This window comes from Schistocerca gregaria, chromosome 3 (genome assembly GCF_023897955.1).
Source record: "Schistocerca gregaria isolate iqSchGreg1 chromosome 3, iqSchGreg1.2, whole genome shotgun sequence".
Classification (NCBI taxonomy): domain Eukaryota; kingdom Metazoa; phylum Arthropoda; class Insecta; order Orthoptera; family Acrididae; genus Schistocerca; species Schistocerca gregaria.
Window position 1 is genome coordinate 313961536 of NC_064922.1, and position 20590 is coordinate 313982125.

The window sequence follows — 20590 nt, forward strand, 5'->3', positions numbered from 1 at the left end:
GATTACGCAATATTTTGCTCGATTAGACGTCTTTAGCCAGACAGAGTATAATAATTTTCCTTAAGTTATGGGGATAGAAAGTTTGTGAAAGGGGGTATAGCTCAGTCGTAGAGCATTCGACTGCAGATCGAGAGGTCCCCGGTTCAATCCCGGGTGCCCCCTTCATTTTTCAGTATCTTGAAAAAACAAATAACGATTGTCGCATTTAGTTGCAAATACATGTTTGAAATGATTGAGATGCACTCCGCACGCCATACCGAAGGCTTTGGAGCAACATTTCAATGGGGGGATCGCAGGCCAGGGTCTTGCAGGTCATCGTCCTCCCGCTAAGGCGTCGAACTGTAAGAAATCCACTTGCTTGGGGAAGAATCTTGTACGCTGAATTTGATAGAATATGGTGCTAGGCAAAAGTTTTCATATACTGCTGCACGAAGAAACAAAAATTGGAGGAGCTGGGATTTGAACCCAGGACTTTCTGCATGCGAAGCAGACACTCTACCACTGAGTTACACCCCCGCCAGAGCAAGTACATCTGGGAAGAGTCTCTCGTGGATCCTACTGTCATTATTTCTTAGGTTTGAACGGTACAGTAAGTGTTCGAGGAACCTATTCATGATAAGAGCTTAGCAGCGTCGACTCCGTGGCGCAACGGTAGCGCGTCTGACTGCAGATCAGAAGGTTGCGTGTTCAAATCACGTCGGGGTCACAGTGAAATTTTCGTTTACGGAAGCCATGGACGAGTATGTCAATTTAATCAGATACCAAACGATTACAGAGAACGGACGAACAGAACCTGCTTGAAAAAAGCTACTAGTGAATTTTCGCATTCTGACATTAAGGTGAAGGCGCCGACTCGCACTTTCTCCAGGCGCGAAGTGTCTAATATTTTTGTTATTTATATCGTTTAACGCTAATATATAACTGAGAGATAATGATTACGCAATATTTTGCTCGATTAGACGTCTTTAGCCAGACAGAGTATAACAATTTTCCTTAAGTTATGGGGATAGAAAGTTTGTGAAAGGGGGTATAGCTCAGTCGTAAAGCATTCGACTGCAGATCGAGAGGTCCCCGGTTCAATCCCGGGTGCCCCCTTCATTTTTCAGTATCTTGAAAAAACAAATAACGATTGTCGCATTTAGTTGCAAATACATGTTTGAAATGATTGAGATGCACTCCGCACGCCATACCGAAGGCTTTGGAGCAACATTTCAATGGGGGGATCGCAGGCCAGGGTCTTGCAGGTCATCGTCCTCCCGCTAAGGCGTCGAACTGTAAGAAATCCACTTGCTTGGGGAAGAATCTTGTACGCTGAATTTGATAGAATATGGTGCTAGGCAAAAGTTTTCATATACTGCTGCACGGAGAAACAAAAATTGGAGGAGCTGGGATTTGAACCCAGGACTTTCTGCATGCGAAGCAGACACTCTACCACTGAGTTACACCCCCGCCAGAGCAAGTACATCTGGGAAGAGCCTCTCGTGGATCCTACTGTAATTATTTCTTAGGTTTGAACGGTACAGTAAGTGTTCGAGGAACCTATTCATGATAAGAGCTTAGCAGCGTCGACTCCGTGGCGCAACGGTAGCGCGTCTGACTCCAGATCAGAAGGTTGCGTGTTCAAATCACATCGGGGTCACAGTGAAATTTTCGTTTACGGAAGCCATGGACGAGTATGTCAATTTACTCAGATACCAAACGATTACAGAGAACGGACGAACAGAACCTGCTTGAAAAAAGCTACTAGTGAATTTTCGCATTCTGACATTAAGGTGAAGGCGCCGACTCGCACTTTCTCCAGGCGCGAAGTGTCTAATATTTTTGTTATTTATATCGTTTAACGCTAATATATAACTGAGAGATAATGATTACGCAATATTTTGCTGGATTAGACGTCTTTAGCCAGACAGAGTATAATAATTTTCCTTAAGTTATGGGGATAGAAAATTTGTGAAAGGGGGTATAGCTCAGTCGTAGAGCATTCGACTGCAGATCGAGAGGTCCCCGGTTCAATCCCGGGTGGCCCCTTCATTTTTCAGTATCTTGAAAAAACAAATAACGATTGTCGCATTTAGTTGCAAATACATGTTTGAAATGATTGAGATGCACTCCGCACGCCATACCGAAGGCTTTGGAGCAACATTTCAATGGGGGGATCGCAGGCCAGGGTCTTGCAGGTCATCGTCCTCCCGCTAAGGCGTCGAACTGTAAGAAATCCACTTGCTTGGGGAAGAATCTTGTACGCTGAATTTGATAGAATATGGTGCTAGGCAAAAGTTTTCATATACTGCTGCACGGAGAAACAAAAATTGGAGGAGCTGGGATTTGAACCCAGGACTTTCTGCATGCGAAGCAGACACTCTACCACTGAGTTACACCCCCGCCAGAGCAAGTACATCTGGGAAGAGTCTCTCGTGGATCCTACTGTCATTATTTCTTAGGTTTGAACGGTACAGTAAGTGTTCGAGGAACCTATTCATGATAAGAGCTTAGCAGCGTCGACTCCGTGGCGCAACGGTAGCGCGTCTGACTCCAGATCAGAAGGTTGCGTGTTCAAATCACGTCGGGGTCACAGTGAAATTTTCGTTTACGGAAGCCATGGACGAGTATGTCAATTTAATCAGATACCAAACGATTACAGAGAACGGACGAACAGAACCTGCTTGAAAAAAGCTACTAGTGAATTTTCGCATTCTGACATTAAGGTGAAGGCGCCGACTCGCACTTTCTCCAGGCGCGAAGTGTCTAATATTTTTGTTATTTATATCGTTTAACACTAATATATAACTGAGAGATAATGATTACGCAATATTTTGCTCGATTAGACGTCTTTAGCCAGACAGAGTATAATAATTTTCCTTAAGTTATGGGGATAGAAAGTTTGTGAAAGGGGGTATAGCTCAGTCGTAGAGCATTCGACTGCAGATCGAGAGGTCCCCGGTTCAATCCCGGGTGCCCCCTTCATTTTTCAGTATCTTGAAAAAACAAATAACGATTGTCGCATTTAGTTGCAAATACATGTTTGAAATGATTGAGATGCACTCCGCACGCCATACCGAAGGCTTTGGAGCAACATTTCAATGGGGGGATCGCAGGCCAGGGTCTTGCAGGTCATCGTCCTCCCGCTAAGGCGTCGAACTGTAAGAAATCCACTTGCTTGGGGAAGAATCTTGTACGCTGAATTTGATAGAATATGGTGCTAGGCAAAAGTTTTCATATACTGCTGCACAGAGAAACAAAAATTGGAGGAGCTGGGATTTGAACCCAGGACTTTCTGCATGCGAAGCAGACACTCTACCACTGAGTTACACCCCCGCCAGAGCAAGTACATCTGGGAAGAGTCTCTCGTGGATCCTACTGTCATTATTTCTTAGGTTTGAACGGTACAGTAAGTGTTCGAGGAACCTATTCATGATAAGAGCTTAGCAGCGTCGACTCCGTGGCGCAACGGTAGCGCGTCTGACTCCAGATCAGAAGGTTGCGTGTTCAAATCACGTCGGGGTCACAGTGAAATTTTCGTTTACGGAAGCCATGGACGAGTATGTCAATTTAATCAGATACCAAACGATTACAGAGAACGGACGAACAGAACCTGCTTGAAAAAAGCTACTAGTGAATTTTCGCATTCTGACATTAAGGTGAAGGCGCCGACTCGCACTTTCTCCAGGCGCGAAGTGTCTAATATTTTTGTTATTTATATCGTTTAACGCTAATATATAACTGAGAGATAATGATTACGCAATATTTTGCTCGATTAGACGTCTTTAGCCAGACAGAGTATAATAATTTTCCTTAAGTTATGGGGATAGAAAGTTTGTGAAAGGGGGTATAGCTCAGTCGTAGAGCATTCGACTGCAGATCGAGAGGTCCCCGGTTCAATCCCGGGTGCCCCCTTCATTTTTCAGTATCTTGAAAAAACAAATAACGATTGTCGCATTTAGTTGCAAATACATGTTTGAAATGATTGAGATGCACTCCGCACGCCATACCGAAGGCTTTGGAGCAACATTTCAATGGGGGGATCGCAGGCCAGGGTCTTGCAGGTCATCGTCCTCCCGCTAAGGCGTCGAACTGTAAGAAATCCACTTGCTTGGGGAAGAATCTTGTACGCTGAATTTGATAGAATATGGTGCTAGGCAAAAGTTTTCATATTCTGCTGCACGAAGAAACAAAAATTGGAGGAGCTGGGATTTGAACCCAGGACTTTCTGCATGCGAAGCAGACACTCTACCACTGAGTTACACCCCCGCCAGAGCAAGTACATCTGGGAAGAGTCTCTCGTGGATCCTACTGTCATTATTTCTTAGGTTTGAACGGTACAGTAAGTGTTCGAGGAACCTATTCATGATAAGAGCTTAGCAGCGTCGACTCCGTGGCGCAACGGTAGCGCGTCTGACTGCAGATCAGAAGGTTGCGTGTTCAAATCACGTCGGGGTCACAGTGAAATTTTCGTTTACGGAAGCCATGGACGAGTATGTCAATTTAATCAGATACCAAACGATTACAGAGAACGGACGAACAGAACCTGCTTGAAAAAAGCTACTAGTGAATTTTCGCATTCTGACATTAAGGTGAAGGCGCCGACTCGCACTTTCTCCAGGCGCGAAGTGTCTAATATTTTTGTTATTTATATCGTTTAACGCTAATATATAACTGAGAGATAATGATTACGCAATATTTTGCTCGATTAGACGTCTTTAGCCAGACAGAGTATAACAATTTTCCTTAAGTTATGGGGATAGAAAGTTTGTGAAAGGGGGTATAGCTCAGTCGTAGAGCATTCGACTGCAGATCGAGAGGTCCCCGGTTCAATCCCGGGTGCCCCCTTTATTTTTCAGTATCTTGAAAAAACAAATAACGATTGTCGCATTTAGTTGCAAATACATGTTTGAAATGATTGAGATGCACTCCGCACGCCATACCGAAGGCTTTGGAGCAACATTTCAATGGGGGGATCGCAGGCCAGGGTCTTGCAGGTCATCGTCCTCCCGCTAAGGCGTCGAACTGTAAGAAATCCACTTGCTTGGGGAAGAATCTTGTACGCTGAATTTGATAGAATATGGTGCTAGGCAAAAGTTTTCATATACTGCTGCACGAAGAAACAAAAATTGGAGGATCTGGGATTTGAACCCAGGACTTTCTGCATGCGAAGCAGACACTCTACCACTGAGTTACACCCCCGCCAGAGCAAGTACATCTGGGAAGAGTCTCTCGTGGATCCTACTGTCATTATTTCTTAGGTTTGAACGGTACAGTAAGTGTTCGAGGAACCTATTCATGATAAGAGCTTAGCAGCGTCGACTCCGTGGCGCAACGGTAGCGCGTCTGACTCCAGATCAGAAGGTTGCGTGTTCAAATCACGTCGGGGTCACAGTGAAATTTTCGTTTACGGAAGCCATGGACGAGTATGTCAATTTAATCAGATACCAAACGATTACAGAGAACGGACGAACAGAACCTGCTTGAAAAAAGCTACTAGTGAATTTTCGCATTCTGACATTAAGGTGAAGGCGCCGACTCGCACTTTCTCCAGGCGCGAAGTGTCTAATATTTTTGTTATTTATATCGTTTAACGCTAATATATAACTGAGAGATAATGATTACGCAATATTTTGCTCGATTAGACGTCTTTAGCCAGACAGAGTATAATAATTTTCCTTAAGTTATGGGGATAGAAAGTTTGTGAAAGGGGGTATAGCTCAGTCGTAGAGCATTCGACTGCAGATCGAGAGGTCCCCGGTTCAATCCCGGGTGCCCCCTTCATTTTTCAGTATCTTGAAAAAACAAATAACGATTGTCGCATTTAGTTGCAAATACATGTTTGAAATGATTGAGATGCACTCCGCACGCCATACCGAAGGCTTTGGAGCAACATTTCAATGGGGGGATCGCAGGCCAGGGTCTTGCAGGTCATCGTCCTCCCGCTAAGGCGTCGAACTGTAAGAAATCCACTTGCTTGGGGAAGAATCTTGTACGCTGAATTTGATAGAATATGGTGCTAGGCAAAAGTTTTCATATACTGCTGCACGGAGAAACAAAAATTGGAGGAGCTGGGATTTGAACCCAGGACTTTCTGCATGCGAAGCAGACACTCTACCACTGAGTTACACCCCCGCCAGAGCAAGTACATCTGGGAAGAGTCTCTCGTGGATCCTACTGTCATTATTTCTTAGGTTTGAACGGTACAGTAAGTGTTCGAGGAACCTATTCATGATAAGAGCTTAGCAGCGTCGACTCCGTGGCGCAACGGTAGCGCGTCTGACTCCAGATCAGAAGGTTGCGTGTTCAAATCACGTCGGGGTCACAGTGAAATCTTCGTTTACGGAAGCCATGGACGAGTATGTCAATTTAATCAGATACCAAACGATTACAGAGAACGGACGAACAGAACCTGCTTGAAAAAAGCTACTAGTGAATTTTCGCATTCTGACATTAAGGTGAAGGCGCCGACTCGCACTTTCTCCAGGCGCGAAGTGTCTAATATTTTTGTTATTTATATCGTTTAACGCTAATATATAACTGAGAGATAATGATTACGCAATATTTTGCTCGATTAGACGTCTTTAGCCAGACAGAGTATAATAATTTTCCTTAAGTTATGGGGATAGAAAGTTTGTGAAAGGGGGTATAGCTCAGTTGTAGAGCATTCGACTGCAGATCGAGAGGTCCCCGGTTCAATCCCGGGTGCCCCCTTTATTTTTCAGTATCTTGAAAAAACAAATAACGATTGTCGCATTTAGTTGCAAATACATGTTTGAAATGATTGAGATGCACTCCGCACGCCATACCGAAGGCTTTGGAGCAACATTTCAATGGGGGGATCGCAGGCCAGGGTCTTGCAGGTCATCGTCCTCCCGCTAAGGCGTCGAACTGTAAGAAATCCACTTGCTTGGGGAAGAATCTTGTACGCTGAATTTGATAGAATATGGTGCTAGGCAAAAGTTTTCATATACTGCTGCACGAAGAAACAAAAATTGGAGGATCTGGGATTTGAACCCAGGACTTTCTGCATGCGAAGCAGACACTCTACCACTGAGTTACACCCCCGCCAGAGCAAGTACATCTGGGAAGAGTCTCTCGTGGATCCTACTGTCATTATTTCTTAGGTTTGAACGGTACAGTAAGTGTTCGTGGAACCTATTCATGATAAGAGCTTTGCAGCGTCGACTCCGTGGCGCAACGGTAGCGCGTCTGACTCCAGATCAGAAGGTTGCGTGTTCAAATCACGTCGGGGTCACAGTGAAATTTTCGTTTACGGAAGCCATGGACGAGTATGTCAATTTAATCAGATACCAAACGATTACAGAGAACGGACGAACAGAACCTGCTTGAAAAAAGCTACTAGTGAATTTTCGCATTCTGACATTAAGGTGAAGGCGCCGACTCGCACTTTCTCCAGGGCGAAGTGTCTAATATTTTTGTTATTTATATCGTTTAACGCTAATATATAACTGAGAGATAATGATTACGCAATATTTTGCTCGATTAGACGTCTTTAGCCAGACAGAGTATAATAATTTTCCTTAAGTTATGGGGATAGAAAGTTTGTGAAAGGGGGTATAGCTCAGTCGTAGAGCATTCGACTGCAGATCGAGAGGTCCCCGGTTCAATCCCGGGTGCCCCCTTCATTTTTCAGTATCTTGAAAAAACAAATAACGATTGTCGCATTTAGTTGCAAATACATGTTTGAAATGATTGAGATGCACTCCGCACGCCATACCGAAGGCTTTGGAGCAACATTTCAATGGGGGGATCGCAGGCCAGGGTCTTGCAGGTCATCGTCCTCCCGCTAAGGCGTCGAACTGTAAGAAATCCACTTGCTTGGGGAAGAATCTTGTACGCTGAATTTGATAGAATATGGTGCTAGGCAAAAGTTTTCATATACTGCTGCACGGAGAAACAAAAATTGGAGGAGCTGGGATTTGAACCCAGGACTTTCTGCATGCGAAGCAGACACTCTACCACTGAGTTACACCCCCGCCAGAGCAAGTACATCTGGGAAGAGTCTCTCGTGGATCCTACTGTCATTATTTCTTAGGTTTGAACGGTACAGTAAGTGTTCGAGGAACCTATTCATGATAAGAGCTTAGCAACGTCGACTCCGTGGCGCAACGGTAGCGCGTCTGACTCCAGATCAGAAGGTTGCGTGTTCAAATCACGTCGGGGTCACAGTGAAATTTTCGTTTACGGAAGCCATGGACGAGTATGTCAATTTAATCAGATACCAAACGATTACAGAGAACGGACGAACAGAACCTGCTTGAAAAAAGCTACTAGTGAATTTTCGCATTCTGACATTAAGGTGAAGGCGCCGACTCGCACTTTCTCCAGGCGCGAAGTGTCTAATATTTTTGTTATTTATATCGTTTAACGCTAATATATAACTGAGAGATAATGATTACGCAATATTTTGCTCGATTAGACGTCTTTAGCCAGACAGAGTATAATAATTTTCCTTAAGTTATGGGGACAGAAAGTTTGTGAAAGGGGGTATAGCTCAGTCGTAGAGCATTCGACTGCAGATCGAGAGGTCCCCGGTTCAATCCCGGGTGCCCCCTTCATTTTTCAGTATCTTGAAAAAACAAATAACGATTGTCGCATTTAGTTGCAAATACATGTTTGAAATGATTGAGATGCACTCCGCACGCCATACCGAAGGCTTTGGAGCAACATTTCAATGGGGGGATCGCAGGCCAGGGTCTTGCAGGTCATCGTCCTCCCGCTAAGGCGTCGAACTGTAAGAAATCCACTTGCTTGGGGAAGAATCTTGTACGCTGAATTTGATAGAATATGGTGCTAGGCAAAAGTTTTCATATACTGCTGCACGGAGAAACAAAAATTGGAGGAGCTGGGATTTGAACCCAGGACTTTCTGCATGCGAAGCAGACACTCTACCACTGAGTTACACCCCCGCCAGAGCAAGTACATCTGGGAAGAGTCTCTCGTGGATCCTACTGTCATTATTTCTTAGGTTTGAACGGTACAGTAAGTGTTCGAGGAACCTATTCATGATAAGAGCTTAGCAGCGTCGACTCCGTGGCGCAACGGTAGCGCGTCTGACTCCAGATCAGAAGGTTGCGTGTTCAAATCACGTCGGGGTCACAGTGAAATTTTCGTTTACGGAAGCCATGGACGAGTATGTCAATTTAATCAGATACCAAACGATTACAGAGAACGGACGAACAGAACCTGCTTGAAAAAAGCTACTAGTGAATTTTCGCATTCTGACATTAAGGTGAAGGCGCCGACTCGCACTTTCTCCAGGCGCGAAGTGTCTAATATTTTTGTTATTTATATCGTTTAACGCTAATATATAACTGAGAGATAATGATTACGCAATATTTTGCTCGATTAGACGTCTTTAGCCAGACAGAGTATAATAATTTTCCTTAAGTTATGGGGATAGAAAGTTTGTGAAAGGGGGTATAGCTCAGTCGTAGAGCATTCGACTGCATATCGAGAGGTCCCCGGTTCAATCCCGGGTGCCCCCTTCATTTTTCAGTATCTTGAAAAAACAAATAACGATTGTCGCATTTAGTTGCAAATACATGTTTGAAATGATTGAGATGCACTCCGCACGCCATACCGAAGGCTTTGGAGCAACATTTCAATGGGGGGATCGCAGGCCAGGGTCTTGCAGGTCATCGTCCTCCCGCTATGGCGTCGAACTGTAAGAAATTCACTTGCTTGGGGAAGAATCTTGTACGCTGAATTTGATAGAATATGGTGCTAGGCAAAAGTTTTCATTACTGCTGCACGGAGAAACAAAAATTGGAGGAGCTGGGATTTGAACCCAGGACTTTCTGCATGCGAAGCAGACACTCTACCACTGAGTTACACCCCCGCCAGAGCAAGTACATCTGGGAAGAGTCTCTCGTGGATCCTACTGTCATTATTTCTTAGGTTTGAACGGTACAGTAAGTGTTCGAGGAACCTATTCATGATAAGAGCTTAGCAGCGTCGACTCCGTGGCGCAACGGTAGCGCGTCTGACTCCAGATTAGAAGGTTGCGTGTTCAAATCACGTCGGGGACACAGTGAAATTTTCGTTTACGGAAGCCATGGACGAGTATGTCAATTTAATCAGATACCAAACGATTACAGAGAACGGACGAACAGAACCTGCTTGAAAAAAGCTACTAGTGAATTTTCGCATTCTGACATTAAGGTGAAGGCGCCGACTCGCACTTTCTCCAGGCGCGAAGTGTCTAATATTTTTGTTATTTATATCGTTTAACGCTAATATATAACTGAGAGATAATGATTACGCAATATTTTGCTCGATTAGACGTCTTTAGCCAGACAGAGTATAATAATTTTCCTTAAGTTATGGGGATAGAAAGTTTGTGGAAGGGGGTATAGCTCAGTCGTAGAGCATTCGACTGCAGATCGAGAGGTCCCCGGTTCAATCCCGGGTGCCCCCTTCATTTTTCAGTATCTTGAAAAAACAAATAACGATTGTCGCATTTAGTTGCAAATACATGTTTGAAATGATTGAGATGCACTCCGCACGCCATACCGAAGGCTTTGGAGCAACATTTCAATGGGGGGATCGCAGGCCAGGGTCTTGCAGGTCATCGTCCTCCCGCTAAGGCATCGAACTGTAAGAAATCCACTTGCTTGGGGAAGAATCTTGTACGCTGAATTTGATAGAATATGGTGCTAGGCAAAAGTTTTCATATACTGCTGCACGGAGAAACAAAAATTGGAGGAGCTGGGATTTGAACCCAGGACTTTCTGCATGCGAAGCAGACACTCTACCACTGAGTTACACCCCCGCCAGAGCAAGTACATCTGGGAAGAGTCTCTCGTGGATCCTACTGTCATTATTTCTTAGGTTTGAACGGTACAGTAAGTGTTCGAGGAACCTATTCATGATAAGAGCTTAGCAGCGTCGACTCCGTGGCGCAACGGTAGCGCGTCTGACTCCAGATCAGAAGGTTGCGTGTTCAAATCACGTCGGGGTCACAGTGAAATTTTCGTTTACGGAAGCCATGGACGAGTATGTCAATTTAATCAGATACCAAACGATTACAGAGAACGGACGAACAGAACCTGCTTGAAAAAAGCTACTAGTGAATTTTCGCATTCTGACATTAAGGTGAAGGCGCCGACTCGCACTTTCTCCAGGCGCGAAGTGTCTAATATTTTTGTTATTTATATCGTTTAACGCTAATATATAACTGAGAGATAATGATTACGCAATATTTTGCTCGATTAGACGTCTTTAGCCAGACAGAGTATAATAATTTTCCTTAAGTTATGGGGATAGAAAGTTTGTGGAAGGGGGTATAGCTCAGTCGTAGAGCATTCGACTGCAGATCGAGAGGTCCCCGGTTCAATCCCGGGTGCCCCCTTCATTTTTCAGTATCTTGAAAAAACAAATAACGATTGTCGCATTTAGTTGCAAATACATGTTTGAAATGATTGAGATGCACTCCGCACGCCATACCGAAGGCTTTGGAGCAACATTTCAATGGGGGGATCGCAGGCCAGGGTCTTGCAGGTCATCGTCCTCCCGCTATGGCGTCGAACTGTAAGAAATCCACTTGCTTGGAGAAGAATCTTGTACGCTGAATTTGATAGAATATGGTGCTAGGCAAAAGTTTTCATATACTGCTGCACGGAGAAACAAAAATTGGAGGAGCTGGGATTTGAACCCAGGACTTTCTGCATGCGAAGCAGACACTCTACCACTGAGTTACACCCCCGCCAGAGCAAGTACATCTGGGAAGAGTCTCTCGTGGATCCTACTGTCATTATTTCTTAGGTTTGAACGGTACAGTAAGTGTTCGAGGAACCTATTCATGATAAGAGCTTAGCAGCTTCGACTCCGTGGCGCAACGGTAGCGCGTCTGACTCCAGATCAGAAGGTTGCGTGTTTAAATCACGTCGGGGTCACAGTGAAATTTTCGTTTACGGAAGCCATGGACGAGTATGTCAATTTAATCAGATACCAAACGATTACAGAGAACGGACGAACAGAACCTGCTTGAAAAAAGCTACTAGTGAATTTTCGCATTCTGACATTAAGGTGAAGGCGCCGACTCGCACTTTCTCCAGGCTCGAAGTGTCTAATATTTTTGTTATTTATATCGTTTAACGCTAATATATAACTGAGAGATAATGATTACGCAATATTTTGCTGGATTAGACGTCTTTAGCCTGACAGAGTATAATAATTTTCCTTAAGTTATGGGGATAGAAAGTTTGAGAAAGGGGGTCTAGCTCAGTCGTAGAGCATTCGACTGCAGATCGAGAGGTCCCCGGTTCAATCCCGGGTGCCCCCTTCATTTTTCAGTATCTTGAAAAAACAAATAACGATTGTCGCATTTAGTTGCAAATACATGTTTGAAATGATTGAGATGCACTCCGCACGCCATACCGAAGGCTTTGGAGCAACATTTCAATGGGGGGATCGCAGGCCAGGGTCTTGCAGGTCATCGTCCTCCCGCTAAGGCGTCGAACTGTAAGAAATCCACTTGCTTGGGGAAGAATCTTGTACGCTGAATTTGATAGAATATGGTGCTAGGCAAAAGTTTTCATTACTGCTGCACGGAGAAACAAAAATTGGAGGAGCTGGGATTTGAACCCAGGACTTTCTGCATGCGAAGCAGACACTCTACCACTGAGTTACACCCCCGCCAGAGCAAGTACATCTGGGAAGAGTCTCTCGTGGATCCTACTGTCATTATTTCTTAGGTTTGAACGGTACAGTAAGTGTTCGAGGAACCTATTCATGATAAGAGCTTAGCAGCGTCGACTCCGTGGCGCAACGGTAGCGCGTCTGACTCCAGATCAGAAGGTTGCGTGTTCAAATCACGTCGGGGACACAGTGAAATTTTCGTTTACGGAAGCCATGGACGAGTATGTCAATTTAATCAGATACCAAACGATTACAGAGAACGGACGAACAGAACCTGCTTGAAAAAAGCTACTAGTGAATTTTCGCATTCTGACATTAAGGTGAAGGCGCCGACTCGCACTTTCTCCAGGCGCGAAGTGTCTAATATTTTTGTTATTTATATCGTTTAACGCTAATATATAACTGAGAGATAATGATTACGCAATATTTTGCTCGATTAGACGTCTTTAGCCAGACAGAGTATAATAATTTTCCTTAAGTTATGGGGATAGAAAGTTTGTGAAAGGGGGTATAGCTCAGTCGTAGAGCATTCGACTGCAGATCGAGAGGTCCCCGGTTCAATCCCGGGTGCCCCCTTCATTTTTCAGTATCTTGAAAAAACAAATAACGATTGTCGCATTTAGTTGCAAATACATGTTTGAAATGATTGAGATGCACTCCGCACGCCATACCGAAGGCTTTGGAGCAACATTTCAATGGGGGGATCGCAGGCCAGGGTCTTGCAGGTCATCGTCCTCCCGCTAAGGCGTCGAACTGTAAGAAATCCACTTGCTTGGGGAAGAATCTTGTACGCTGAATTTGATAGAATATGGTGCTAGGCAAAAGTTTTCATATACTGCTGCACGGAGAAACAAAAATTGGAGGAGCTGGGATTTGAACCCAGGACTTTCTGCATGCGAAGCAGACACTCTACCACTGAGTTACACCCCCGCCAGAGCAAGTACATCTGGGAAGAGTCTCTCGTGGATCCTACTGTCATTATTTCTTAGGTTTGAACGGTACAGTAAGTGTTCGAGGAACCTATTCATGATAAGAGCTTAGCAGCGTCGACTCCGTGGCGCAACGGTAGCGCGTCTGACTCCAGATCAGAAGGTTGCGTGTTCAAATCACGTCGGGGTCACAGTGAAATTTTCGTTTACGGAAGCCATGGACGAGTATGTCAATTTAATCAGATACCAAACGATTACAGAGAACGGACGAACAGAACCTGCTTGAAAAAAGCTACTAGTGAATTTTCGCATTCTGACATTAAGGTGAAGGCGCCGACTCGCACTTTCTCCAGGCGCGAAGTGTCTAATATTTTTGTTATTTATATCGTTTAACGCTAATATATAACTGAGAGATAATGATTACGCAATATTTTGCTCGATTAGACGTCTTTAGCCAGACAGAGTATAATAATTTTCCTTAAGTTATGGGGATAGAAAGTTTGTGAAAGGGGGTATAGCTCAGTCGTAGAGCATTCGACTGCAGATCGAGAGGTCCCCGGTTCAATCCCGGGTGCCCCCTTCATTTTTCAGTATCTTGTAAAAACAAATAACGATTGTCGCATTTAGTTGCAAATACATGTTTGAAATGATTGAGATGCACTCCGCACGCCATACCGAAGGCTTTGGAGCAACATTTCAATGGGGGGATCGCAGGCCAGGGTCTTGCAGGTCATCATCCTCCCGCTAAGGCGTCGAACTGTAAGAAATCCACTTGCTTGGGGAAGAATCTTGTACGCTGAATTTGATAGAATATGGTGCTAGGCAAAAGTTTTCATTACTGCTGCACGGAGAAACAAAAATTGGAGGAGCTGGGATTTGAACCCAGGACTTTCTGCATGCGAAGCAGACACTCTACCACTGAGTTACACCCCCGCCAGAGCAAGTACATCTGGGAAGAGTCTCTCGTGGATCCTACTGTCATTATTTCTTAGGTTTGAACGGTACAGTAAGTGTTCGAGGAACCTATTCATGATAAGAGCTTAGCAGCGTCGACTCCGTGGCGCAACGGTAGCGCGTCTGACTCCAGATCAGAAGGTTGCGTGTTCAAATCACGTCGGGGTCACAGTGAAATTTTCGTTTACGGAAGCCATGGACGAGTATGTCAATTTAATCAGATACCAAACGATTACAGAGAACGGACGAACAGAACCTGCTTGAAAAAAGCTACTAGTGAATTTTCGCATTCTGACATTAAGGTGAAGGCGCCGACTCGCACTTTCTCCAGGCGCGAAGTGTCTAATATTTTTGTTATTTATATCGTTTAACGCTAATATATAACTGAGAGATAATGATTACGCAATATTTTGCTCGATTAGACGTCTTTAGCCAGACAGAGTATAATAATTTTCCTTAAGTTATGGGGATAGAAAGTTTGTGAAAGGGGGTATAGCTCAGTCGTAGAGCATTCGACTGCAGATCGAGAGGTCCCCGGTTCAATCCCGGGTGCCCCCTTCATTTTTCAGTATCTTGAAAAAACAAATAACGATTGTCGCATTTAGTTGCAAATACATGTTTGAAATGATTGAGATGCACTCCGCACGCCATACCGAAGGCTTTGGAGCAACATTTCAATGGGGGGATCGCAGGCCAGGGTCTTGCAGGTCATCGTCCTCCCGCTAAGGCGTCGAACTGTAAGAAATCCACTTGCTTGGGGAAGAATCTTGTACGCTGAATTTGATAGAATATGGTGCTAGGCAAAAGTTTTCATATACTGCTGCACGGAGAAACAAAAATTGGAGGAGCTGGGATTTGAACCCAGGACTTTCTGCATGCGAAGCAGACACTCTACCACTGAGTTACACCCCCGCCAGAGCAAGTACATCTGGGAAGATTCTCTCGTGGATCCTACTGTCATTATTTCTTAGGTTTGAACGGTACAGTAAGTGTTCGAGGAACCTATTCATGATAAGAGCTTAGCAGCGTCGACTCCGTGGCGCAACGGTAGCGCGTCTGACTCCAGATCAGAAGGTTGCGTGTTCAAATCACGTCGGGGTCACAGTGAAATTTTCGTTTACGGAAGCCATGGACGAGTATGTCAATTTAATCAGATACCAAACGATTACAGAGAACGGACGAACAGAACCTGCTTGAAAAAAGCTACTAGTGAATTTTCGCATTCTGACATTAAGGTGAAGGCGCCGACTCGCACTTTCTCCAGGCGCGAAGTGTCTAATATTTTTGTTATTTATATCGTTTAACGCTAATATATAACTGAGAGATAATGATTACGCAATATTTTGCTCGATTAGACGTCTTTAGCCAGACAGAGTATAATAATTTTCCTTAAGTTATGGGGATAGAAAGTTTGTGAAAGGGGGTATAGCTCAGTCGTAGAGCATTCGACTGCAGATCGAGAGGTCCCCGGTTCAATCCCGGGTGCCCCCTTCATTTTTCAGTATCTTGAAAAAACAAATAACGATTGTCGCATTTAGTTGCAAATACATGTTTGAAATGATTGAGATGCACTCCGCACGCCATACCGAAGGCTTTGGAGCAACATTTCAATGGGGGGATCGCAGGCCAGGGTCTTGCAGGTCATCGTCCTCCCGCTAAGGCGTCGAACTGTAAGAAATCCACTTGCTTGGGGAAGAATCTTGTACGCTGAATTTGATAGAATATGGTGCTAGGCAAAAGTTTTCATATACTGCTGCACGGAGAAACAAAAATTGGAGGAGCTGGGATTTGAACCCAGGACTTTCTGCATGCGAAGCAGACACTCTACCACTGAGTTACACCCCCGCCAGAGCAAGTACATCTGGGAAGAGTCTCTCGTGGATCCTACTGTCATTATTTCTTAGGTTTGAACGGTACAGTAAGTGTTCGAGGAACCTATTCATGATAAGAGCTTAGCAGCGTCGACTCCGTGGCGCAACGGTAGCGCGTCTGACTCCAGATCAGAAGGTTGCGTGTTCAAATCACGTCGGGGTCACAGTGAAATTTTCGTTTACGGAAGCCATGGACGAGTATGTCAATTTAATCAGATACCAAACGATTACAGAGAACGGACGAACAGAACCTGCTTGAAAAAAGCTACTAGTGAATTTTCGCATTCTGACATTAAGGTGAAGGTGCCGACTCGCACTTTCTCCAGGCGCGAAGTGTCTAATATTTTTGTTATTTATATCGTTTAACGCTAATATATAACTGAGAGATAATGATTACGCAATATTTTGCTCGATTAGACGTCTTTAGCCAGACAGAGTATAATAATTTTCCTTAAGTTATGGGGATAGAAAGTTTGTGGAAGGTGGTATAGCTCAGTCGTAGAGCATTCGACTGCAGATCGAGAGGTCCCCCGTTCAATTTCGGGTGCCCCCTTCATTTTTCAGTATCTTGAAAAAACAAATAACGATTGTCGCATTTAGTTGCAAATACATGTTTGAAATGATTGAGATGCACTCCGCACGCCATACCGAAGGCTTTGGAGCAACATTTCAATGGGGGGATCGCAGGCCAGGGTCTTGCAGGTCATCGTCCTCCCGCTAAGGCGTCGAACTGTAAGAAATCCACTTGCTTGGGGAAGAATCTTGTACGCTGAATTTGATAGAATATGGTGCTAGGCAAAAGTTTTCATATACTGCTGCACGGAGAAACAAAAATTGGAGGAGCTGGGATTTGAACCCAGGACTTTCTGCATGCGAAGCAGACACTCTACCACTGAGTTACACCCCCGCCAGAGCAAGTACATCTGGGAAGAGTCTCTCGTGGATCCTACTGTCATTATTTCTTAGGTTTGAACGGTACAGTAAGTGTTCGAGGAACCTATTCATGATAAGAGCTTAGCAGCGTCGTCTCCGTGGCGCAACGGTAGCGCGTCTGACTCCAGATCAGAAGGTTGCGTGTTCAAATCACGTCGGGGTCACAGTGAAATTTTCGTTTACGGAAGCCATGGACGAGTATGTCAATTTAATCAGATACCAAACGATTACAGAGAACGGACGAACAGAACCTGCTTGAAAAAAGCTACTAGTGAATTTTCGCATTCTGACATTAAGGTGAAGGCGCCGACTCGCACTTTCTCCAGGCGCGAAGTGTCTAATATTTTTGTTATTTATATCGTTTAACGCTAATATATAACTGAGAGATAATGATTACGCAATATTTTGCTCGATTAGACGTCTTTAGCCAGACAGAGTATAATAATTTTCCTTAAGTTATGGGGATAGAAAGTTTGTGAAAGGGGGTATAGCTCAGTCGTAGAGCATTCGACTGCAGATCGAGAGGTCCCCGGTTCAATCCCGGGTGCCCCCTTCATTTTTCAGTATCTTGAAAAAACAAATAACGATTGTCGCATTTAGTTGCAAATACATGTTTGAAATGATTGAGATGCACTCCGCACGCCATACCGAAGGCTTTGGAGCAACATTTCAATGGGGGGATCGCAGGCCAGGTTCTTGCAGGTCATCGTCCTCCCGCTAAGGCGTCGAACTGTAAGAAATCCACTTGCTTGGGGAAGAATCTTGTACGCTGAATTTGATAGAATATGGTGCTAGGCAAAAGTTTTCATATACTGCTGCACGGAGAAACAAAAATTGGAGGAGCTGGGATTTGAACCCAGGACTTTCTGCATGCGAAGCAGACACTCTACCACTGAGTTACACCCCCGCCAGAGCAAGTACATCTGGGAAGAGTCTCTCGTGGATCCTACTGTCATTATTTCTTAGGTTTGAACGGTACAGTAAGTGTTCGAGGAACCTACTCATGATAAGAGCTTAGCAGCGTCGACTCCGTGGCGCAACGGTAGCGCGTCTGACTCCAGATCAGAAGGTTGCGTGTTCAAATCACGTCGGGGTCACAGTGAAATTTTCGTTTACGGAAGCCATGGACGAGTATGTCAATTTAATCAGATACCAAACGATTACAGAGAACGGACGAACAGAACCTGCTTGAAAAAAGCTACTAGTGAATTTTCGCATTCTGACATTAAGGTGAAGGCGCCGACTCGCACTTTCTCCAGGCGCGAAGTGTCTAATATTTTTGTTATTTATATCGTTTAACGCTAATATATAACTGAGAGATAATGATTACGCAATATTTTGCTCGATTAGACGTCTTTAGCCAGACAGAGTATAATAATTTTCCTTAAGTTATGGGGATAGAAAGTTTGTGAAAGGGGGTATAGCTCAGTCGTAGAGCATTCGACTGCAGATCGAGAGGTCCCCGGTTCAATCCCGGGTGCCCCCTTCATTTTTCAGTATCTTGAAAAAACAAATAACGATTGTCGCATTTAGTTGCAAATACATGTTTGAAATGATTGAGATGCACTCCGCACGCCATACCGAAGGCTTTGGAGCAACATTTCAATGGGGGGATCGCAGGCCAGGGTCTTGCAGGTCATCGTCCTCCCGCTAAGGCGTCGAACTGTAAGAAATCCACTTGCTTGGGGAAGAATCTTGTACGCTGAATTTGATAGAATATGGTGCTAGGCAAAAGTTTTCATATACTGCTGCACGGAGAAACAAAAATTGGAGGAGCTGGGATTTGAACCCAGGACTTTCTGCATGCGAAGCAGACACTCTACCACTGAGTTACACCCCCGCCAGAGCAAGTACATCTGGGAAGAGTCTCTCGTGGATCCTACTGTCATTATTTCTTAGGTTTGAACGGTACAGTAAGTGTTCGAGGAACCTATTCATGATAAGAGCTTAGCAGCGTCGACTCCGTGGCGCAACGGTAGCGCGTCTGACTCCAGATCAGAAGGTTGCGTGTTCAAATCACGTCGGGGTCACAGTGAAATTTTCGTTTACGGAAGCCATGGACGAGTATGTCAATTTAATCAGATACCAAACGATTACAGAGAACGGACGAACAGAACCTGCTTGAAAAAAGCTACTAGTGAATTTTCGCATTCTGACATTAAGGTGAAGGCGCCGACTCGCACTTTCTCCAGGCGCGAAGTGTCTAATATTTTTGTTATTTATATCGTTTAACGCTAATATATAACTGAGAGATAATGATTACGCAATATTTTGCTCGATTAGACGTCTTTAGCCAGACAGAGTATAATAATTTTCCTTAAGATATGGGGATAGAAAGTTTGTGAAAGGGGGTATAGCTCAGTCGTAGAGCATTCGACTGCAGATCGAGAGGTCCCCGGTTCAATCCCGGGTGCCCCCTTCATTTTTCAGTATCTTGAAAAAACAAATAACGATTGTCGCATTTAGTTGCAAATACATGTTTGAAATGATTGAGATGCACTCCGCACGCCATACCGAAGGCTTTGGAGCAACATTTCAATGGGGGGATCGCAGGCCAGGGTCTTGCAGGTCATCGTCCTCCCGCTAAGGCGTGGATCTGTAAGAAATCCACTTGCTTGGGGAAGAATCTTGTACGCTGAATTTGATAGAATATGGTGCTAGGCAAAAGTTTTCATATACTGCTGCACGGAGAAACAAAAATTGGAGGAGCTGGGATTTGAACCCAGGACTTTCTGCATGCGAAGCAGACACTCTACCACTGAGTTACACCCCCGCCAGAGCAAGTACATCTGGGAAGAGTCTCTCGTGGATCCTACTGTCATTATTTCTTAGGTTTGAACGGTACAGTAAGTGTTCGAGGAACCTATTCATGATAAGAGCTTAGCAGCGTCGACTCCGTGGCGCAACGGTAGCGCGTCTGACTCCAGATCAGAAGGTTGCGTGTTCAAATCACGTCGGGGTCACAGTGAAATTTTCGTTTACGGAAGCCATGGACGAGTATGTCAATTTAATCAGATACCAAACGATTACAGAGAACGGACGAACAGAACCTGCTTGAAAAAAGCTACTAGTGAATTTTCGCATTCTGACATTAAGGTGAAGGCGCCGACTCGCACTTTCTCCAGGCGCGAAGTGTCTAATATTTTTGTTATTTATATCGTTTAACGCTAATATATAACTGAGAGATAATGATTACGCAATATTTTGCTCGATTAGACGTCTTTAGCCAGACAGAGTATAATAATTTTCCTTAAGTTA

General features: G+C 44.5%; 65 non-coding genes across 65 annotated transcripts; 43 read left to right on the forward strand and 22 right to left on the reverse strand.

Annotated features, from left to right (window-relative positions):
• The first annotated feature begins 90 nt into the window (after positions 1-90).
• On the forward strand, positions 91-162 carry Trnac-gca (transfer RNA cysteine (anticodon GCA)). Its single transcript has one exon. It is a non-coding gene; the product is annotated as a tRNA-Cys (tRNA).
• Positions 163-444: 282 nt separating this feature from the next.
• Positions 445-516, reverse strand: Trnaa-cgc (transfer RNA alanine (anticodon CGC)). The gene has a single exon. It is a non-coding gene; the product is annotated as a tRNA-Ala (tRNA).
• Positions 517-634: 118 nt separating this feature from the next.
• Positions 635-706, forward strand: Trnac-gca (transfer RNA cysteine (anticodon GCA)). The gene has a single exon. It is a non-coding gene; the product is annotated as a tRNA-Cys (tRNA).
• A 317-nt stretch (positions 707-1023) lies between these two features.
• On the forward strand, positions 1024-1095 carry Trnac-gca (transfer RNA cysteine (anticodon GCA)). Its single transcript has one exon. It is a non-coding gene; the product is annotated as a tRNA-Cys (tRNA).
• A 282-nt stretch (positions 1096-1377) lies between these two features.
• Trnaa-cgc (transfer RNA alanine (anticodon CGC)) lies at positions 1378-1449 on the reverse strand. Its single transcript has one exon. It is a non-coding gene; the product is annotated as a tRNA-Ala (tRNA).
• Positions 1450-1567: 118 nt separating this feature from the next.
• Positions 1568-1639, forward strand: Trnaw-cca (transfer RNA tryptophan (anticodon CCA)). The gene has a single exon. It is a non-coding gene; the product is annotated as a tRNA-Trp (tRNA).
• A 317-nt stretch (positions 1640-1956) lies between these two features.
• Trnac-gca (transfer RNA cysteine (anticodon GCA)) lies at positions 1957-2028 on the forward strand. Its single transcript has one exon. It is a non-coding gene; the product is annotated as a tRNA-Cys (tRNA).
• Positions 2029-2310: 282 nt separating this feature from the next.
• Trnaa-cgc (transfer RNA alanine (anticodon CGC)) lies at positions 2311-2382 on the reverse strand. Its single transcript has one exon. It is a non-coding gene; the product is annotated as a tRNA-Ala (tRNA).
• Positions 2383-2500: 118 nt separating this feature from the next.
• Trnaw-cca (transfer RNA tryptophan (anticodon CCA)) lies at positions 2501-2572 on the forward strand. Its single transcript has one exon. It is a non-coding gene; the product is annotated as a tRNA-Trp (tRNA).
• A 317-nt stretch (positions 2573-2889) lies between these two features.
• Positions 2890-2961, forward strand: Trnac-gca (transfer RNA cysteine (anticodon GCA)). Its single transcript has one exon. It is a non-coding gene; the product is annotated as a tRNA-Cys (tRNA).
• Positions 2962-3243: 282 nt separating this feature from the next.
• On the reverse strand, positions 3244-3315 carry Trnaa-cgc (transfer RNA alanine (anticodon CGC)). The gene has a single exon. It is a non-coding gene; the product is annotated as a tRNA-Ala (tRNA).
• A 118-nt stretch (positions 3316-3433) lies between these two features.
• On the forward strand, positions 3434-3505 carry Trnaw-cca (transfer RNA tryptophan (anticodon CCA)). Its single transcript has one exon. It is a non-coding gene; the product is annotated as a tRNA-Trp (tRNA).
• A 317-nt stretch (positions 3506-3822) lies between these two features.
• On the forward strand, positions 3823-3894 carry Trnac-gca (transfer RNA cysteine (anticodon GCA)). Its single transcript has one exon. It is a non-coding gene; the product is annotated as a tRNA-Cys (tRNA).
• Positions 3895-4176: 282 nt separating this feature from the next.
• Positions 4177-4248, reverse strand: Trnaa-cgc (transfer RNA alanine (anticodon CGC)). The gene has a single exon. It is a non-coding gene; the product is annotated as a tRNA-Ala (tRNA).
• Positions 4249-4366: 118 nt separating this feature from the next.
• Positions 4367-4438, forward strand: Trnac-gca (transfer RNA cysteine (anticodon GCA)). The gene has a single exon. It is a non-coding gene; the product is annotated as a tRNA-Cys (tRNA).
• Positions 4439-4755: 317 nt separating this feature from the next.
• Trnac-gca (transfer RNA cysteine (anticodon GCA)) lies at positions 4756-4827 on the forward strand. Its single transcript has one exon. It is a non-coding gene; the product is annotated as a tRNA-Cys (tRNA).
• Positions 4828-5109: 282 nt separating this feature from the next.
• On the reverse strand, positions 5110-5181 carry Trnaa-cgc (transfer RNA alanine (anticodon CGC)). Its single transcript has one exon. It is a non-coding gene; the product is annotated as a tRNA-Ala (tRNA).
• A 118-nt stretch (positions 5182-5299) lies between these two features.
• Positions 5300-5371, forward strand: Trnaw-cca (transfer RNA tryptophan (anticodon CCA)). The gene has a single exon. It is a non-coding gene; the product is annotated as a tRNA-Trp (tRNA).
• Positions 5372-5688: 317 nt separating this feature from the next.
• Trnac-gca (transfer RNA cysteine (anticodon GCA)) lies at positions 5689-5760 on the forward strand. Its single transcript has one exon. It is a non-coding gene; the product is annotated as a tRNA-Cys (tRNA).
• Positions 5761-6042: 282 nt separating this feature from the next.
• Trnaa-cgc (transfer RNA alanine (anticodon CGC)) lies at positions 6043-6114 on the reverse strand. Its single transcript has one exon. It is a non-coding gene; the product is annotated as a tRNA-Ala (tRNA).
• A 118-nt stretch (positions 6115-6232) lies between these two features.
• On the forward strand, positions 6233-6304 carry Trnaw-cca (transfer RNA tryptophan (anticodon CCA)). Its single transcript has one exon. It is a non-coding gene; the product is annotated as a tRNA-Trp (tRNA).
• A 317-nt stretch (positions 6305-6621) lies between these two features.
• Positions 6622-6693, forward strand: Trnac-gca (transfer RNA cysteine (anticodon GCA)). Its single transcript has one exon. It is a non-coding gene; the product is annotated as a tRNA-Cys (tRNA).
• Positions 6694-6975: 282 nt separating this feature from the next.
• Positions 6976-7047, reverse strand: Trnaa-cgc (transfer RNA alanine (anticodon CGC)). The gene has a single exon. It is a non-coding gene; the product is annotated as a tRNA-Ala (tRNA).
• A 118-nt stretch (positions 7048-7165) lies between these two features.
• Positions 7166-7237, forward strand: Trnaw-cca (transfer RNA tryptophan (anticodon CCA)). Its single transcript has one exon. It is a non-coding gene; the product is annotated as a tRNA-Trp (tRNA).
• A 316-nt stretch (positions 7238-7553) lies between these two features.
• Positions 7554-7625, forward strand: Trnac-gca (transfer RNA cysteine (anticodon GCA)). The gene has a single exon. It is a non-coding gene; the product is annotated as a tRNA-Cys (tRNA).
• A 282-nt stretch (positions 7626-7907) lies between these two features.
• On the reverse strand, positions 7908-7979 carry Trnaa-cgc (transfer RNA alanine (anticodon CGC)). Its single transcript has one exon. It is a non-coding gene; the product is annotated as a tRNA-Ala (tRNA).
• Positions 7980-8097: 118 nt separating this feature from the next.
• Positions 8098-8169, forward strand: Trnaw-cca (transfer RNA tryptophan (anticodon CCA)). The gene has a single exon. It is a non-coding gene; the product is annotated as a tRNA-Trp (tRNA).
• A 317-nt stretch (positions 8170-8486) lies between these two features.
• Trnac-gca (transfer RNA cysteine (anticodon GCA)) lies at positions 8487-8558 on the forward strand. Its single transcript has one exon. It is a non-coding gene; the product is annotated as a tRNA-Cys (tRNA).
• Positions 8559-8840: 282 nt separating this feature from the next.
• Positions 8841-8912, reverse strand: Trnaa-cgc (transfer RNA alanine (anticodon CGC)). Its single transcript has one exon. It is a non-coding gene; the product is annotated as a tRNA-Ala (tRNA).
• Positions 8913-9030: 118 nt separating this feature from the next.
• Positions 9031-9102, forward strand: Trnaw-cca (transfer RNA tryptophan (anticodon CCA)). Its single transcript has one exon. It is a non-coding gene; the product is annotated as a tRNA-Trp (tRNA).
• A 317-nt stretch (positions 9103-9419) lies between these two features.
• Positions 9420-9491, forward strand: Trnac-gca (transfer RNA cysteine (anticodon GCA)). Its single transcript has one exon. It is a non-coding gene; the product is annotated as a tRNA-Cys (tRNA).
• A 281-nt stretch (positions 9492-9772) lies between these two features.
• Trnaa-cgc (transfer RNA alanine (anticodon CGC)) lies at positions 9773-9844 on the reverse strand. The gene has a single exon. It is a non-coding gene; the product is annotated as a tRNA-Ala (tRNA).
• Positions 9845-9962: 118 nt separating this feature from the next.
• Trnaw-cca (transfer RNA tryptophan (anticodon CCA)) lies at positions 9963-10034 on the forward strand. The gene has a single exon. It is a non-coding gene; the product is annotated as a tRNA-Trp (tRNA).
• Positions 10035-10351: 317 nt separating this feature from the next.
• Trnac-gca (transfer RNA cysteine (anticodon GCA)) lies at positions 10352-10423 on the forward strand. Its single transcript has one exon. It is a non-coding gene; the product is annotated as a tRNA-Cys (tRNA).
• Positions 10424-10705: 282 nt separating this feature from the next.
• Trnaa-cgc (transfer RNA alanine (anticodon CGC)) lies at positions 10706-10777 on the reverse strand. Its single transcript has one exon. It is a non-coding gene; the product is annotated as a tRNA-Ala (tRNA).
• A 118-nt stretch (positions 10778-10895) lies between these two features.
• On the forward strand, positions 10896-10967 carry Trnaw-cca (transfer RNA tryptophan (anticodon CCA)). Its single transcript has one exon. It is a non-coding gene; the product is annotated as a tRNA-Trp (tRNA).
• A 317-nt stretch (positions 10968-11284) lies between these two features.
• Positions 11285-11356, forward strand: Trnac-gca (transfer RNA cysteine (anticodon GCA)). The gene has a single exon. It is a non-coding gene; the product is annotated as a tRNA-Cys (tRNA).
• A 282-nt stretch (positions 11357-11638) lies between these two features.
• On the reverse strand, positions 11639-11710 carry Trnaa-cgc (transfer RNA alanine (anticodon CGC)). Its single transcript has one exon. It is a non-coding gene; the product is annotated as a tRNA-Ala (tRNA).
• A 118-nt stretch (positions 11711-11828) lies between these two features.
• Trnaw-cca (transfer RNA tryptophan (anticodon CCA)) lies at positions 11829-11900 on the forward strand. Its single transcript has one exon. It is a non-coding gene; the product is annotated as a tRNA-Trp (tRNA).
• Positions 11901-12217: 317 nt separating this feature from the next.
• On the forward strand, positions 12218-12289 carry Trnac-gca (transfer RNA cysteine (anticodon GCA)). Its single transcript has one exon. It is a non-coding gene; the product is annotated as a tRNA-Cys (tRNA).
• Positions 12290-12570: 281 nt separating this feature from the next.
• On the reverse strand, positions 12571-12642 carry Trnaa-cgc (transfer RNA alanine (anticodon CGC)). The gene has a single exon. It is a non-coding gene; the product is annotated as a tRNA-Ala (tRNA).
• A 118-nt stretch (positions 12643-12760) lies between these two features.
• Positions 12761-12832, forward strand: Trnaw-cca (transfer RNA tryptophan (anticodon CCA)). Its single transcript has one exon. It is a non-coding gene; the product is annotated as a tRNA-Trp (tRNA).
• Positions 12833-13149: 317 nt separating this feature from the next.
• On the forward strand, positions 13150-13221 carry Trnac-gca (transfer RNA cysteine (anticodon GCA)). Its single transcript has one exon. It is a non-coding gene; the product is annotated as a tRNA-Cys (tRNA).
• Positions 13222-13503: 282 nt separating this feature from the next.
• Positions 13504-13575, reverse strand: Trnaa-cgc (transfer RNA alanine (anticodon CGC)). Its single transcript has one exon. It is a non-coding gene; the product is annotated as a tRNA-Ala (tRNA).
• Positions 13576-13693: 118 nt separating this feature from the next.
• Positions 13694-13765, forward strand: Trnaw-cca (transfer RNA tryptophan (anticodon CCA)). Its single transcript has one exon. It is a non-coding gene; the product is annotated as a tRNA-Trp (tRNA).
• Positions 13766-14082: 317 nt separating this feature from the next.
• Trnac-gca (transfer RNA cysteine (anticodon GCA)) lies at positions 14083-14154 on the forward strand. Its single transcript has one exon. It is a non-coding gene; the product is annotated as a tRNA-Cys (tRNA).
• A 281-nt stretch (positions 14155-14435) lies between these two features.
• Positions 14436-14507, reverse strand: Trnaa-cgc (transfer RNA alanine (anticodon CGC)). The gene has a single exon. It is a non-coding gene; the product is annotated as a tRNA-Ala (tRNA).
• Positions 14508-14625: 118 nt separating this feature from the next.
• On the forward strand, positions 14626-14697 carry Trnaw-cca (transfer RNA tryptophan (anticodon CCA)). Its single transcript has one exon. It is a non-coding gene; the product is annotated as a tRNA-Trp (tRNA).
• Positions 14698-15014: 317 nt separating this feature from the next.
• Trnac-gca (transfer RNA cysteine (anticodon GCA)) lies at positions 15015-15086 on the forward strand. Its single transcript has one exon. It is a non-coding gene; the product is annotated as a tRNA-Cys (tRNA).
• Positions 15087-15368: 282 nt separating this feature from the next.
• Trnaa-cgc (transfer RNA alanine (anticodon CGC)) lies at positions 15369-15440 on the reverse strand. The gene has a single exon. It is a non-coding gene; the product is annotated as a tRNA-Ala (tRNA).
• A 118-nt stretch (positions 15441-15558) lies between these two features.
• On the forward strand, positions 15559-15630 carry Trnaw-cca (transfer RNA tryptophan (anticodon CCA)). Its single transcript has one exon. It is a non-coding gene; the product is annotated as a tRNA-Trp (tRNA).
• A 317-nt stretch (positions 15631-15947) lies between these two features.
• On the forward strand, positions 15948-16019 carry Trnac-gca (transfer RNA cysteine (anticodon GCA)). The gene has a single exon. It is a non-coding gene; the product is annotated as a tRNA-Cys (tRNA).
• A 282-nt stretch (positions 16020-16301) lies between these two features.
• On the reverse strand, positions 16302-16373 carry Trnaa-cgc (transfer RNA alanine (anticodon CGC)). Its single transcript has one exon. It is a non-coding gene; the product is annotated as a tRNA-Ala (tRNA).
• Positions 16374-16491: 118 nt separating this feature from the next.
• On the forward strand, positions 16492-16563 carry Trnaw-cca (transfer RNA tryptophan (anticodon CCA)). The gene has a single exon. It is a non-coding gene; the product is annotated as a tRNA-Trp (tRNA).
• Positions 16564-17234: 671 nt separating this feature from the next.
• Positions 17235-17306, reverse strand: Trnaa-cgc (transfer RNA alanine (anticodon CGC)). Its single transcript has one exon. It is a non-coding gene; the product is annotated as a tRNA-Ala (tRNA).
• Positions 17307-17424: 118 nt separating this feature from the next.
• On the forward strand, positions 17425-17496 carry Trnaw-cca (transfer RNA tryptophan (anticodon CCA)). The gene has a single exon. It is a non-coding gene; the product is annotated as a tRNA-Trp (tRNA).
• A 317-nt stretch (positions 17497-17813) lies between these two features.
• Trnac-gca (transfer RNA cysteine (anticodon GCA)) lies at positions 17814-17885 on the forward strand. Its single transcript has one exon. It is a non-coding gene; the product is annotated as a tRNA-Cys (tRNA).
• A 282-nt stretch (positions 17886-18167) lies between these two features.
• Trnaa-cgc (transfer RNA alanine (anticodon CGC)) lies at positions 18168-18239 on the reverse strand. Its single transcript has one exon. It is a non-coding gene; the product is annotated as a tRNA-Ala (tRNA).
• A 118-nt stretch (positions 18240-18357) lies between these two features.
• On the forward strand, positions 18358-18429 carry Trnaw-cca (transfer RNA tryptophan (anticodon CCA)). The gene has a single exon. It is a non-coding gene; the product is annotated as a tRNA-Trp (tRNA).
• A 317-nt stretch (positions 18430-18746) lies between these two features.
• Trnac-gca (transfer RNA cysteine (anticodon GCA)) lies at positions 18747-18818 on the forward strand. The gene has a single exon. It is a non-coding gene; the product is annotated as a tRNA-Cys (tRNA).
• A 282-nt stretch (positions 18819-19100) lies between these two features.
• Trnaa-cgc (transfer RNA alanine (anticodon CGC)) lies at positions 19101-19172 on the reverse strand. The gene has a single exon. It is a non-coding gene; the product is annotated as a tRNA-Ala (tRNA).
• Positions 19173-19290: 118 nt separating this feature from the next.
• Positions 19291-19362, forward strand: Trnaw-cca (transfer RNA tryptophan (anticodon CCA)). The gene has a single exon. It is a non-coding gene; the product is annotated as a tRNA-Trp (tRNA).
• Positions 19363-19679: 317 nt separating this feature from the next.
• Positions 19680-19751, forward strand: Trnac-gca (transfer RNA cysteine (anticodon GCA)). Its single transcript has one exon. It is a non-coding gene; the product is annotated as a tRNA-Cys (tRNA).
• Positions 19752-20033: 282 nt separating this feature from the next.
• Positions 20034-20105, reverse strand: Trnaa-cgc (transfer RNA alanine (anticodon CGC)). The gene has a single exon. It is a non-coding gene; the product is annotated as a tRNA-Ala (tRNA).
• A 118-nt stretch (positions 20106-20223) lies between these two features.
• On the forward strand, positions 20224-20295 carry Trnaw-cca (transfer RNA tryptophan (anticodon CCA)). The gene has a single exon. It is a non-coding gene; the product is annotated as a tRNA-Trp (tRNA).
• Positions 20296-20590: the final 295 nt, after the last annotated feature.